The 13,411-nt window shown below is 41.5% G+C and overlaps 1 protein-coding gene across 1 annotated transcript in view; it reads left to right on the top strand.

The window, feature by feature from the left end:
• The window catches only part of LOC126412579 (calcium/calmodulin-dependent protein kinase type IV-like), a 586,558-nt gene that overhangs the window by 411,306 nt on the left and 161,841 nt on the right, over positions 1-13,411 (top strand). The gene's annotated exons all lie outside the window — the stretch shown is intronic.

Here is a 13,411-nt window from a genome sequence, read left to right as displayed (position 1 = left end):
ATAAGAGAAAGGAGAGAGACCCATTATAGTATTATGGATAAAATAGAAGAAAGACAGCCGGGATGGTTTGGGCGTGTCAAAAGAATGGATGAAGGCAGATGGCCCAAGAGAGCACTTTCATAGGAACCTTCTAGAAGGAGAAGTAGAGGGAGGTCACGGAAATAGTGACAGAGTGGTATCCAAGAAGCGACTGAGAGACAGGATGAGGAAGAATGGCGACATCAAGGCATCTGGCGACAGAGATGCAGGGGCCGAGCGGTTCTAGATGCTTCAGTCTGGAACCGCGCAACCGCTACGGTCGCAGGTTCGAATCCTGCCTCGGGCATGGATGTGTGTGATGTCCTTAGGTTAGTTAGGTTTAAGTAGTTCTAAGTCCTAGGGGACTGATGACCTCAGATGTTAAGTCTCATAGTGCTCAGAGCAGACAGAGATGCAGGATACGGAGACAGCCATAGGACCCCCGCAACGAGGAAGGAAGGCTCTTACCTACTACGTAAATTAGATTGTATGTGCGCCTTAATGTCCTCCCTCCCCCTCCCCTCCCGCACCTTTTTGTCAATCTCCTCCTGCCCCTTCTCGTCCTCCTTCCACTTCTCTCCGTCCATCACTCCCCCCCCCCCCCCCCTTCTGTTGCTTCATCTCATCCTCCAACTCTCCTTCCCCCCTCCATGTTGTTATTGGAAACGAAACATTGGTGGGGATTGAAGTCGCTGAAAATGAATGGGTAAATCGCCTGTAGTCTTTGGCGTATGGGGTATGAGAGAGACCTCTCTAATTGCTGGATCTATCAGGACAGTAGTTTCAATGACAGTATTTCGTATAGGTTTAATCTTTGAACGCATAGTATTACAAAGTTTCCGAGATTGACTTTCCGTACGTAGTAGTATTTTGACCGTAAGCTAGTAAGCCGTAAATACAACTTTCCTGTTTTCTGTTAGAATCGACTACGAAGAAAACTAAACAGCTCTATGTTGTGTACACAATTTTTGTTTTAAATTATATAAGAAAAAATGGTTTAAATGCCCTGCTGTCATAGTTAAATCTGACCGCTAGAAATAAAACTAAGCCGCACATTTTCACAGCACAGCGTTTTCTTCCTCGAGTCACTTTTAGCAGAGAACCCGTATATTGTTGTTAAAAAAGTATATATTATGTGGCTGTCTGAATGTTTATTAGAGTACAGTTTGGAAATCTGAAGTAAGTCGGCCAAGAATTTTCCAAAGTTTTGCTGACAACTTTAAATAACGTCTTGCCTTTATATAGAATATACATTTATTGTGTCGTACAAACATTGATTCGTAAGTTCTCGTATTCCACTGACAGAGTTACCACACAATACGTTTTCCTTTGTAACTTTTGACTCAGCGGTTCCCAAACCAGGATTTACCATTTAAAACTGTTCCGTCTGTCCTTGTCCGTCAGCCTTGTAAATATCCATCAGCCACATTTAAAAACACACTGTGTCATGTTGTTTGCACACGTTCTAATTTCCACAGCCTCTTTTATGCTTGAGTTCAATTATCTTGAAGCGTAGCCTGTAAACTGTCTCTGCTCCAATACCAGTTTGTTCTTATACGTTAGGTTGTTTTCCTAGGTTCAAAATGGGTCAAATGGCTCTGAGCACTATGGGACTCAACATCTGAGGTCATCAGTCCCCTAGAACTTAGAACTACTTAAACCTAACTAACCTAAGGGCATCACACACTTCCATGCCCGAGGCAGGATTCGAACCTGCGACCGTAGCGATCGCACGGTTCCAGACTGAAGCGCCTAGAACCGCTCGGCCACACCGGCCGGCTGTTTTCCTAGGTTTCATATGCCGCTATGTTCAGTGCAACTCAGCGAATTGGTTCTAAAAAGTCAGTCCGCCCGAAAGACTTATCATAACGCTCATATCTTAACCTCAGGCCAACAAGAGACGCATCTTCTCTTTTGTCAAACATTTTGCCAACTGGTCGTGTATTGGTGATAGTCACCGTGTAACTGTTGGAATCAACCTACAATTGCTAATGTAATCTAGTCTAGAACTGTACGGTCCTACAGCCAAGAAATGTATGAAACCCTTCATTAACTCCTTTTAACATATTTATAACCTGTTACTTCGCTTACTTATCTCTTTGTTATTCATTTGTGATATCACTTTCATTTTCTCCCTTTATTTATTGACAGTACGCGTTACGCGTTGATATGTATTTCTTGCACCCAAAGTACGCGTCATCAATTCCTGCCACTAAGAGCTGTCAGTCCTCTTTTCCTAATATCTGACTGTCCCAGTATTTATTGCGACGCAGTTCGTCGGCCAAACCTCGCTGGAAACTATTTTCACTTCTGCCATTTATCTAGCGAAGATGGGCAGCGAAGCAGGTCCCGGCCGCCTCAGTGGCCGCCCGGTGCTTGCGAACCTGCGAATGGACACATAAAGCGTTTCATGGCCTGGCGACTTATTGCTGCCAAGATCACGAAGGACCGACACCACGCCATAAAGTCTCTGCTGTCGGAGCTCGCGTTTCCAGCTAGTGTAAGTCCAACGAATGAATCCATTTCCTCACATGTCGAACGACCTCTGCCCTTTGCCGTAAGAGTACTCTGACGCAGTGATGTCGGTTAAATTCTCCCCGTAGGCGTTGAGTACGAAGAGGCAAAGTACATCAAAGTGGCAGAAAGGGAGAAAGACCGGGTCCTAGTAGGATTATCGATCTGATGATTACGTACAAACTTAATAATATATATAGACAGTTCATCCATCCTGGGAATCGAGAATCTCGGTGATTTTTTCCTGTTATCGATATTGGTACTAGTAAGAAATGGTCCCAAGTAATCTCAAAACTTACGAGAATGCTTAAATTTTAATTCTGAAGTCGGATAAACCATGACAAAATAAATTTTTTTCGTGTGATGTAACTGCAAATTAACATTTTTCTGGTTTTATTTATTTTCTTGTACTGTGAAACCTTGCTTTCTGTCAAATTTCATGATTCTAGGTTAATGGAAAGCACCCTATAGGTTTTGATGAGTGAGTTTGCGAGTATCAAAATATGTGACATAAATGACCGTATCTTTCGACTGCATTGACGTAGAAGCTTACATTTATTACACCGCCAAGGTAACCTAGACCTTGGTATGTAAATAAATCTGCCCGTTCCAGAGAAAAGGGTGTATAAACAACGGACGGACGGAAACAATCGGATAATAAATTTTAAAAAAAGTATGATATAGTTATAAATTAACAATTTTTTATTTTTTCCTGTAGTTGTAATGCGGAAACTTGCTTCTTACAAAATTTCATGATGCTGGGTCAACGGCAGTTATTCTATGCGTTTCGATGAGTGAGTTTTTCGAATATCAAAATATATGACATAAATGGCCGTATCATTTGATGGTATTGACTTATAAGCTTACATTTATTACAGTTCCATGGGACTATAGACCTTAATATGCGACATAAACTTTAACTTAATACTTCGACCAGTTCCAGAGAGAAAGGTATCTTAACAGACAGGCGTCCGGGCAGACAGACATTCGAATAAAAATGACAAAAAAAGGGTTTTCGTTTGATATTATTACAAATTAACGGTTTTCGGATTTGTTTCCTTTACTTAGGCTGTGAACCATTGCTTGTTGCCAAATTTCATGACTATAGGTCACCGGGAAGTACCCTGTGATTCTGCTGAGTAAGTTTGCGAATACTAAAATATGTGACTTAACTGGCCATATCTTTTGATTGCATTGACTTAGAAGCTTCGTTTTTTACACCGCCAAACTAACTGTACACCTTAGTACGGGACATAAATTTCAACTTCATATGTCCATCCGTTGCTCAGTAAATGGGTGTTTAACAGTCGGACAGACAGGCAGACAGAGAGACGGACAAAAATTGATCCTATAATGGTTCCGTATTTATAGACTGGGACACGGGATCCTACAAAACAGTGAATAACGCTGTCAGCTTATTCAAAACATCGGTTTCCGCCTATGAACCCGACCAATAGAGGAAGAGTGACTGAAGAAATGAAAATCTATGCTGAAATTGTTTTTGTATACAAATTCCATTCAAGAGACAGATGACACCCAACTGCAGAACTCGGAGCCTATCTTTATCACTGAGAACTGAGAATTGAACAGAAGGCTCTCCAATTCGAAACAACTGACAGAGTTTTCATGCCTGCTACTTGCTTTGCCGATATCATTCTTGTGTAACACCACATTTCAAAAGCTTCTTTTCTCCTTTTGTCTGTATTCAATATTGTCCACATTTAGTTTCTTAGAGGCTACACTCCAAGCAAATACTTTTAAAAATGACTTCCTAACACTTAAATTTATATTTGATACTAACAGTTATTGACAGAAAGGCCTTTCTTGCTCCTGCAAACAAATATTTTATATGTTCTTTACTTCTGCCATCGCCAATTACTTTGGAGCCCAAATAGTATAAATCGTCTATTACTTTCTTTCTGTCATTTTCTAATCCCATTCCGTCAGTATAACCTGATTTAATTCGATTACACTCAATGCCTTTGTTTTCCTTTTGTTGTTGTTCATATTTTAACCTCTTATCAAAAATATCTGAACCCTGGTACTACTCCATTCTCTAGAAAATCGAAATTACAATCTCACTACAGTTATTTAAAGGAGATAGGAACCTGGGATCACTGGTAATGGACAAGTCTGTGATTATTATACAATTTTAATTTGGCTCAAAAAACATTTATTATAAACTTCAATTCGGACATTTGCCCTCTTACCGATACAGTATACAAAACTTCAGTTTAACAGAATTACATAAACAAGAGTAAGAATCATATTATTTTGCGTCCACAACCAACATCATTGATAGTAGGGACGGTGAATAATCATTCACAAACAATCGTTCTTGTTTAACCACATCACTAAAGACTAATAACATTATACACTTGCAACCAAAGTTACACAGCCACACAATACCACAACTCCATAAACAACAAGAGATCTTAAAGCTTAATAAAACTGAACTGCCCACATAAAGGACCACAGTTAAACATGCTTATACTAAAAATACAAGGTGGGCCAACCACGGTCGCAAAACTTGCACACAGAAATAAGAACAAGTTCCATGTTCATTAAAGATACACATATGATTAAAACAGGTGTTAGATAAGAATGGCTACTAATAACGCAACCAGTAAAATAACTTACAGAAACGCTAATATTATAATAGGGTGGCCTCAACTAATAGACATAATGACTCAGAATGATTCCCAAGTTGAACTTAACTTTAAGGAACAGCTTTAAGGCCCATAACAATGTTTGGAAGCAATAACGCTACGGCCGGCAGACAATACGAGCGTTCACTGCCCACGGCTTGTGCACAGGGTCACATAACAGGCGGTATATATTTATATACCATTGATCGTGACCAGGCCAAATATCTCACGAAGTAAGCATCAAACGAAAAAACTACAAAGAACGAAACTCGTCTAGCTTGAAGGGGGTCTAGCGTTAAAAGGTTTTTTCGCTTTTCTCATTTAACCAAATATAACAATGATGATGATAATTTATGGCAATGTTTGCCGACAAGATAAAGTATGCAACATTTTAACACTAGATTGTGTACTCACGGCAGTTCTCCTTGGCCGTTTTTTTTTTGGTACGACTTGGAAAGAGAGAAAAATTAATGAATGATCGACGATGCGTCGGTTCTCGATTGTGTTCAGGAGACGTACAGATTGACTGCGTGAAAATAGTGTCTCAAATGACCTCTTAACCCGGATTGCTTTCACTCAATCAGACTCTTCAATGAAATTACCTAAGGGACCTATTTGAATAATAAAAAAAAATGGAAAACGGTGAAATTTTGTAAAAAAAGTTGTCAGATCGGAAACTGAAGACATTAATGGTCTCCCAAATACAATTGAGACACCGCGATAAAGAGCGAACCTGTAACAAAGCTCATTTAAACATAAACATTATTTGTGGTTAATTTAAAGAAAAGAATAAGCATAGATTTTCTGTACAGTGAAGCATCAATATATTCTCAAAGAACAAAGGCGTTAAACTATAAACATTAACAAATTTACAATGAATACAAAACTTACTTTTTTATGTTTTTCTCATACATGGAGCAGTCCAACAATCGCTGCTTTGGTATGTGTGATATTTTGTAAAAATTAAATGTCCTGGCGTGCGCGTAAGTATTTTTTATCGTCACAAGGTTTACTAAAGCGTTTTTTATCTTGGTGATAACGTGGTTTTTCACACTAAATGAAATATAACTTGTAGCGGTGCTACACAACACGTTTTAACAAGTCGGCGACCAAACATCAAAGGTAATGAAGTACATGTTAACATATCGGCGACCAGAAGCACAACTAACTATAAAGACTCTAGAATTTTCCCAACAAATGATAAATTGTTCTTTCTTCTGTTTCGCATCTTCTTGCTATCAAGCACTGCGGCAATGATTTTAAATATCTGCGCCCAGCGAGTCATAGTGTTTAAAAGTACCTTTTAAACGCTGGCCGCGCGCCTTGGTATAGGCGCACGTTATAAACAGATTTCGTTTCTTTACTCTCGCGTTGTCATGCTTAGTATCATTACAAACTACAGCTCGATGGCTGTCCTTTTCTCATATGCAAAAATGTCTGTAATCCAATAATATCACAGGGGAAACCAGATGGCGCTATGGTTGGCCCGCTAGATGGCGCTTCCATAGGTCAAACGGATATCAATTGCTTTTTTTTAAATAGGGAACCCCATTTTATATTACATATTCCTGTAGTACCTAAATAAATATGAATGTTTTAGTTGGATCACTTTTTTCGCTTCGTGACAGATGGCGCGGTAATAGTCACAAACGTGTAAGTACGTGGTATCACGTAACATTCCGTCACTGCGGACGGTATTTGCTTCGTGATACATTACCCGTGTTAAAATGGACCGTTTAGCAATTGCGGAAAACGTCGATATCGTGTTGATGTATGGCTATTGTGATCAAAATGCCCAACGGGTGTGTGCTATGCTGCTCGATATCCTGTACATCATCCAAGTGTCCGCACCATTCGCCGAATAGTTATGTTATTTAAGGAAACAGGAAGTATTCAGCCACATTTGAAACGTCAACCACGACCTGCAGCAAATGATGATGCTCAAGTAGGTGTTGTAGCTGCTGTCGCGGCTAGTCCGCACATCAGTAACAGACAAATTGCGCGAGACTTGGGAATCTCAAAAACTTCGGTGTTGAGAATGCTACATCAATATCGATTGCACCCGTACCCTACTTCTATTCATCAAGAATAGCATGGCGACGACTTTGAACGTCGTGTACAGTTCTGCCACTGGGCACAAGATAAATTACGGGACAATGACAGATTTTTTGCACGCGTTCTATTTAGCGATGAAGAGTCATTCAACAACAGCGTTAACGCAAACCGGCATAATATGCACTATTGGGCAACGGAAAATCCACGATGGCTGCGACAAGTGGAACATCAGCGACCTTGGCGGGTTAATGTATGGTGCGGCGTTATGGGAGGAAGGATAATTGGCCCCCATTTTATCGATGGCAATGTAAGTGGTGTAGTGTATGCTGATTTGCTACGTATGTTCTACCGATGTTACTACAAGATGTTTCACTGCATCACTGAATGACAGAACGGCGATGTACTTCCAACATGAGGGACGTCCGGCACATAGCTCGCGTGCGGTTGAAGCGGTATTGAATAGCATATTTCATGACAGGTGGATTGGTCGTCGAAGCACTTTCACCCGATCTGACGTCCCAGGATTTCTTTCTGTGGGGAAAGTTGAAGGATATTTGCTATCGTGATCCACCGACAACGCCTGACAACATGCGTCAGCGCATTGTCAATACATGTGCGAACATTACGGAAGGCGAACTACTCGCTGTTGAGAGGAATGTCGTTACACTTATTGCCAAATGCATTGAGGTTGACGGACATCATTTTGAGCATTTATTGCATTAATGTGATATTTACAGGTAATCACGCTGTAACAGCATGCGTTCTCAGAAATGATACGTTCACAAAGGTACATGTATCACATTGGAACAACCGAAATCAAATGTTCAAACGTACCTACGTTCTGTATTTTAATTTAAAAAAACCTACCTGTTACCAACTGTTCTTCTAAAATTGTGAGCTATATATTTGTGACTACTACAGCGCCATCTATCAGAAAGCGAAAAAAGTAATCCAACTAAAAATTCATATTTCTTTACGTACTACACGAATATGTAATAAAAAATGGAGGTTCCTATTTTTAAAAAACGCAGTTGATATCCGTTTGACCTATGGCAGTGCCATCTAGCGGGTCAACCATAGCGCCATCTGGTTTCCCCCTTCAAGCTAGACAAGTTTCGTTCTTTGTTGTTTTTTCGTTGGACGCTTATTTCGCGAGATATTTGGCCCGGTCACGATCACTGGACCACCCTGTATAATCCGACCGGCACTACAATGAGCGGTTCTGACAGTCCATAACCGCGCCGACGCCCAGTAACAAGCAGTCTTAACAAATGGCCTGCAACACAAAATAGATTGCAATGAAAAGAAGGTCAAATCACAGCCACACTGGAATAAATAATAAGCACATCCCCAAGTTCGTACGGATCAATACTCTAACATTATCCGTCTCCCAGTAAATTAGCGGGAAAAGCACTTTCAACATTAAATAAAAGTACCAAATGTTGCCGTGACAAATGATTAAACCATCAACTCTACGGCTGCCGGGCACGTACACAACCACAGCCAGTCCGAAAACTGGCAATATGCGCTAAAACAAGTTAAAATTTGCATGAAAACCACTTAAAACATACACTCCACCAATAAACAGAAACGGAATGTGGAACATAAGTCTCCTTAAAAACAGCCACTTTGGAACCAAGTTCAGAACCATCTCTGACAGCTACCCATGCCACCATAAGTTTCAACAATCCTCTTAGTTGAACACAGAATAAAAGTCATACGTAACTTGGAGCTTGCAAATTACGAGCTGGGAAGCTGCTCAGCGTGAGACGACGAACCCAATACAATTTTGCACTTCAAGGCGCCCAATGATCGGCACCGTACATCCGGCGCGCGCCGAAAGACAAAGGCGGCGAGCACGGCGAGGCCCATGCACAACGGTTAGGGACGCGGGCTTGTTTTCAACACAAGTTGGCTCGTTGAAAGCCGACCGGAGACTCCCCCGTCACACGTTAATCCGGAAAACCGCAAGGGGAGGCGCCAAAGACAGCAGGACAGCCGAATATCGATATCAGCGATGCAAGTGGAGCACGCTGGTGCCAGCCGCCATGGCTCAATATCTATTCCATTCCATGGAGCTCCCAAGTACTTTGCTGTCTCTGAGAGAGCTACACAGCCATCGACAAACCTTAGCTCTTTAATTTCTTTTCCTAAACTTCAACTCTTTATCAAAGTTTCTCCTTGGTTTCCTTACTAGGCTTGCTCTGTGTTCAGATTGAATAACATACGGAAATTGCTACATCCTATCTCATTCCCAGTCTTCAGGGAAACGGCTACATCCCATCTCATTCCCTTCACAACTAACGCACCCCCTATAATTGCAGTCTGGTATCTCTAAAAGCTGAGAAAACCTTTTTCCCCTTTTATTTTAACACTAACAAGTCCAGAATAGCGAAGAGTGTATTCAGGGCAACGCTGTAACAATCTTTTGTACATCTCTAAGCGTTTTAAATGTATGTTCGTCTTACTTTGGTGTCCGTTCTAATATATACTGTCAAACCACATTAATGTGATCACCTGTCAGAAGCCTGAGTAAGCACCGTTTACAGAGCAGGCCCCTGTGAGACACGCGGGAAGAGAGCCAGTCAGGCTCTGGAAGTTATCAACATGGATGTGGAGTCTTGTCCACTCCTGTGCCGTGGCCAGTTGCGCTAGGTTTCTTGGTTAAGGATCCATGGCGCCTACAGCACGACCGAAGTAGTCCCACGGATTATCTGTTGGGTTTAAGCCGATGAGCCTTGTGGGCAGGAGACTACGGTAAACTCATCCTGGTGCTATTCGAACAACACCTGCACACAGCGAGCTGTGTGAGACGTTGCTTTGTCCTGCTGGTAGATGACATCCTGCAGAGGAAAAACAAAGAGTATATAAGATTGAACACCCCGCTCAAGGATAGACGCATACATGTGTTGATCCATTGTGCCTTCTAGGATGACGAGATCACCCAAGCCATAACGCCGTACACGCCAACGTCCATCTGTTCGATGGAGCATAAAACGAGATTCTCCTGAAAAGGCTACCCGTCACCACTCAGTTGCGGTACTGGCGTGAAAATTGTAGCCTGAACATCTGTCAGCATCGGTGCACGAACCAGGCGTCTGCTGCGAATGCCCATACGCAGCAACATTCGCTGAAAGGCCGTTGAGGGACACTGTTGGCAGCCCCTTGGTTCATCTGGGCGGTCAGCTGCTGATCAGCTGCACTTCTTTTCGGCCGCACACATATTCGCATCCGTCGTTTATCCCTGTCGTCTATGGCCCGTGGTGCCTCGGCACCTGTTTTAGGTAACGCACTTAGGGGTTTTAGAAATTTTGGCCCATAAGCCAATGATCATGCCATTTTGGACGTCAGATATAACGCTCCATTTCCGCACTACGCCAACGACAGCACTGCTTCCTGCGTTCGCTCTACACGTTTTATAAACCCTCCACGGACAGTTGATCAGCTGCCATCTATGAGTCGTTTTTACACGTTCACGTCGAACATACTCGATAGTCGCATTAATGGAAGTGGCCCGTGAAAGTCGTAGTGTCGGTATTTCCTCGCATTTAATAACACTCCTCCGGAACTCAGCCTGATCTTTCCCAAGGTCATCTTTTAATTATTGTTTCAGTGAAATTTATTGACAGTTTAAAACTGTGTACTAGACAAGGACTCCAACCACCAAACTTTGCCCTTTGTGTTTAAGTGCTTGTGTCCTGATTTGGAAAACTATGAATACCACTAAATCCAAATGCTTTAGCATTAACGGGATAGGAATAAAATGTCATGTGAAATGAGACGAGAATACCCATAACAATCGATTCCTGCTTTATGGTAGAGAAATAGTGTTTTTTTTTTTAATATCAGTTGTCCTTACCTTCAGTCTCAACGACTCACAGGTTAATGTAATCAAACTGATCTAAGTTTTGACAGGCAACTGGTAACTATTACTGAACCTATGGCATTTCAATCCCAAAGAAAGCAGATGTTGACAGATGTGAAAATTACCGAACTATCAGTTTAATAAGCCACAGCTGCAAAATACTAACACGAGTTCTTTACAGACGAATGGAAAAACTGGTAGAAGCCGACCTCGGCACGATCAGTTTGGATTCCGTAGAAATGTTGGAACACGTGAGGCAATACTGACCCTACTACTTATCTTACAAAATAGATTAAGGAAAGGTTAACCTACGTTTCTAGCATTTGTAGACTTAGAGAAAGCTTTTCATAATGTTGATTGGAATACTCTCTTTCAAATTCTGAGCGTGGCAGGGGTCAAATACAGGGAGCGAAAGGCTATTTACAATTAGTACAGAAACCAGACGGCAGTTATAAGAGTCGAGGGGCAGGAAAGGGGAGTAGTGTTTGGGAAGGGAGTGAGACAGGGTTGCAGCCTATCCCCAATGTTATTCAAGCCGTATATTGAGCAAGCAGTAAAAGAAACAAAAGAAAAATTCGGAGTAGTAATTACAATCCATGGAAGAAGAAATAAAAACTTTGAGGTTCGCCGATGACATTGTAATTTTGTCAGAGGCAGCAAAGGATACGGGAGAGCAGTTGAACGGAATGGTCAGTGTCTTGAAAGGAGGATATAAGATGAACATCAACAAAAGCAAAACGAGGATAATGGAATGTAGTCGAATTAAATCGGGTGACGCTGAGGGAATTAAACTAGGAAACGAGATGCTTAAAGTAGTAAATGAGTTTTGCTATTTGGGGATCAAAATAACTAATGATGGCCGAAGTAGAGAGGATATCAAATGTAGACTGGCAATGGCAAGGAAAGCGTTTCTGAAGAAGGGAAATTTGTTAACATCGAGTACAGATTTAAGTGTCAGGAAGTCGTTTCTGATAGTATTTGTGTGGAGTGTAGCCATGTACGGAAGTGAAACGTGGATGATAATTAGTTTGGACAAGAAGAGAATAGAAGCTTTCGAAATGTGGTGCTACAGGAGAATATTGAAGATTGGATGGGTAGATCACATAACTAATTAGGAGGTATTGAATAGAATTGGGGAGAAGAGAAATTTGTGGGACAGCTTGACTAGAATACGGGATCGGTTGGTAGGACATGTTCTGAGGCATCAGGGGATCATCAAGTTAGTACTGGAGGGCAGCGTGGAGGGTAAAAATCGTAGAGGGAAGCGAAGAGATGAATATACTAAGCAGACTCAAAAGGATGTAGGTTGCAGTAGGTACTGGGAGATGAAGAAGCTTGCACAGGATAGAGTAGCATGTAGAGCTGCATCAAACAAGTCTCTGGACTGAAGACCACAACAACAACAACAACAACAACAACAATGCTGTAATGCACTTAAAGTCAGAGTAAAGGTTATTCAGCAGAAGAGAGTAGTGATAATATTGTATAATTCACTTGGCCATACATTTTACGCAAGACATTGTTTACAGATTTTGGGTTTATTACATTCATTTTCCAAGACATGTACTCAGTAATCACACAATAAAAATCAGTCTCAGCTTAACAGCGATTTGCACAGTTACAATGTGTTTACTGTAAATTGGCTGATTTCACGTGGGTCTACCGGGAAGAGGAGGAAGCAAGCCCGGTCACCACACAGAGCGACACACATTTATGAGCTGTGTGGGAGGTAAAGAGTCACGCTTGACCCTTCGTGCTTATACGAAAGCAGAAATCACGCACAGAAGTAAATAATCCCTAAATACTGTTCACAAAACATCTCAAATGCTCATATGCGTCGTCATGTTTAATAAAGAACGTAACTGCTGAAATAGCGTACCCTTATCACCTGGTAAATAAACAGTACTAAATACAGTTAAGCGGTAAAAAGTATCACAGCAGACGAAATTGGTTATCTCATGCAGTACTATCAGCTAGCCAATGTTAACCACAACCAAAAGCAAAACACTACCGACCGAAGCCGTCCAGTGAACCATTGCACAACGCAAGGCACACCGACAGGTGTCATGCAAACTTTGCCCCCTTGTCTAGGGCCCAAAGTAGAGTTATGTACTCTGGTGCAAAGTTATCCAACAAGCTCGGGTCTAACATAAAGCAAAAAATTGAGAATCCGTACCAATTCACAAGATAATTAAAGACATACTTCGTTAGAAACGGCTATATCACTTCTCTGAATGTGTATTTTTAGGGATTGAAAACTTCTGTTAGATGCGTGGCAAATACCAGTGCCCATTGTCAAACTGTATGCGTA

The sequence above is a fragment of the Schistocerca serialis genome, chromosome 7 (assembly GCF_023864345.2).
Source record: "Schistocerca serialis cubense isolate TAMUIC-IGC-003099 chromosome 7, iqSchSeri2.2, whole genome shotgun sequence".
NCBI lineage: Eukaryota > Metazoa > Arthropoda > Insecta > Orthoptera > Acrididae > Schistocerca > Schistocerca serialis.
This window is presented reverse-complemented; position numbering and strand designations above follow the sequence as displayed.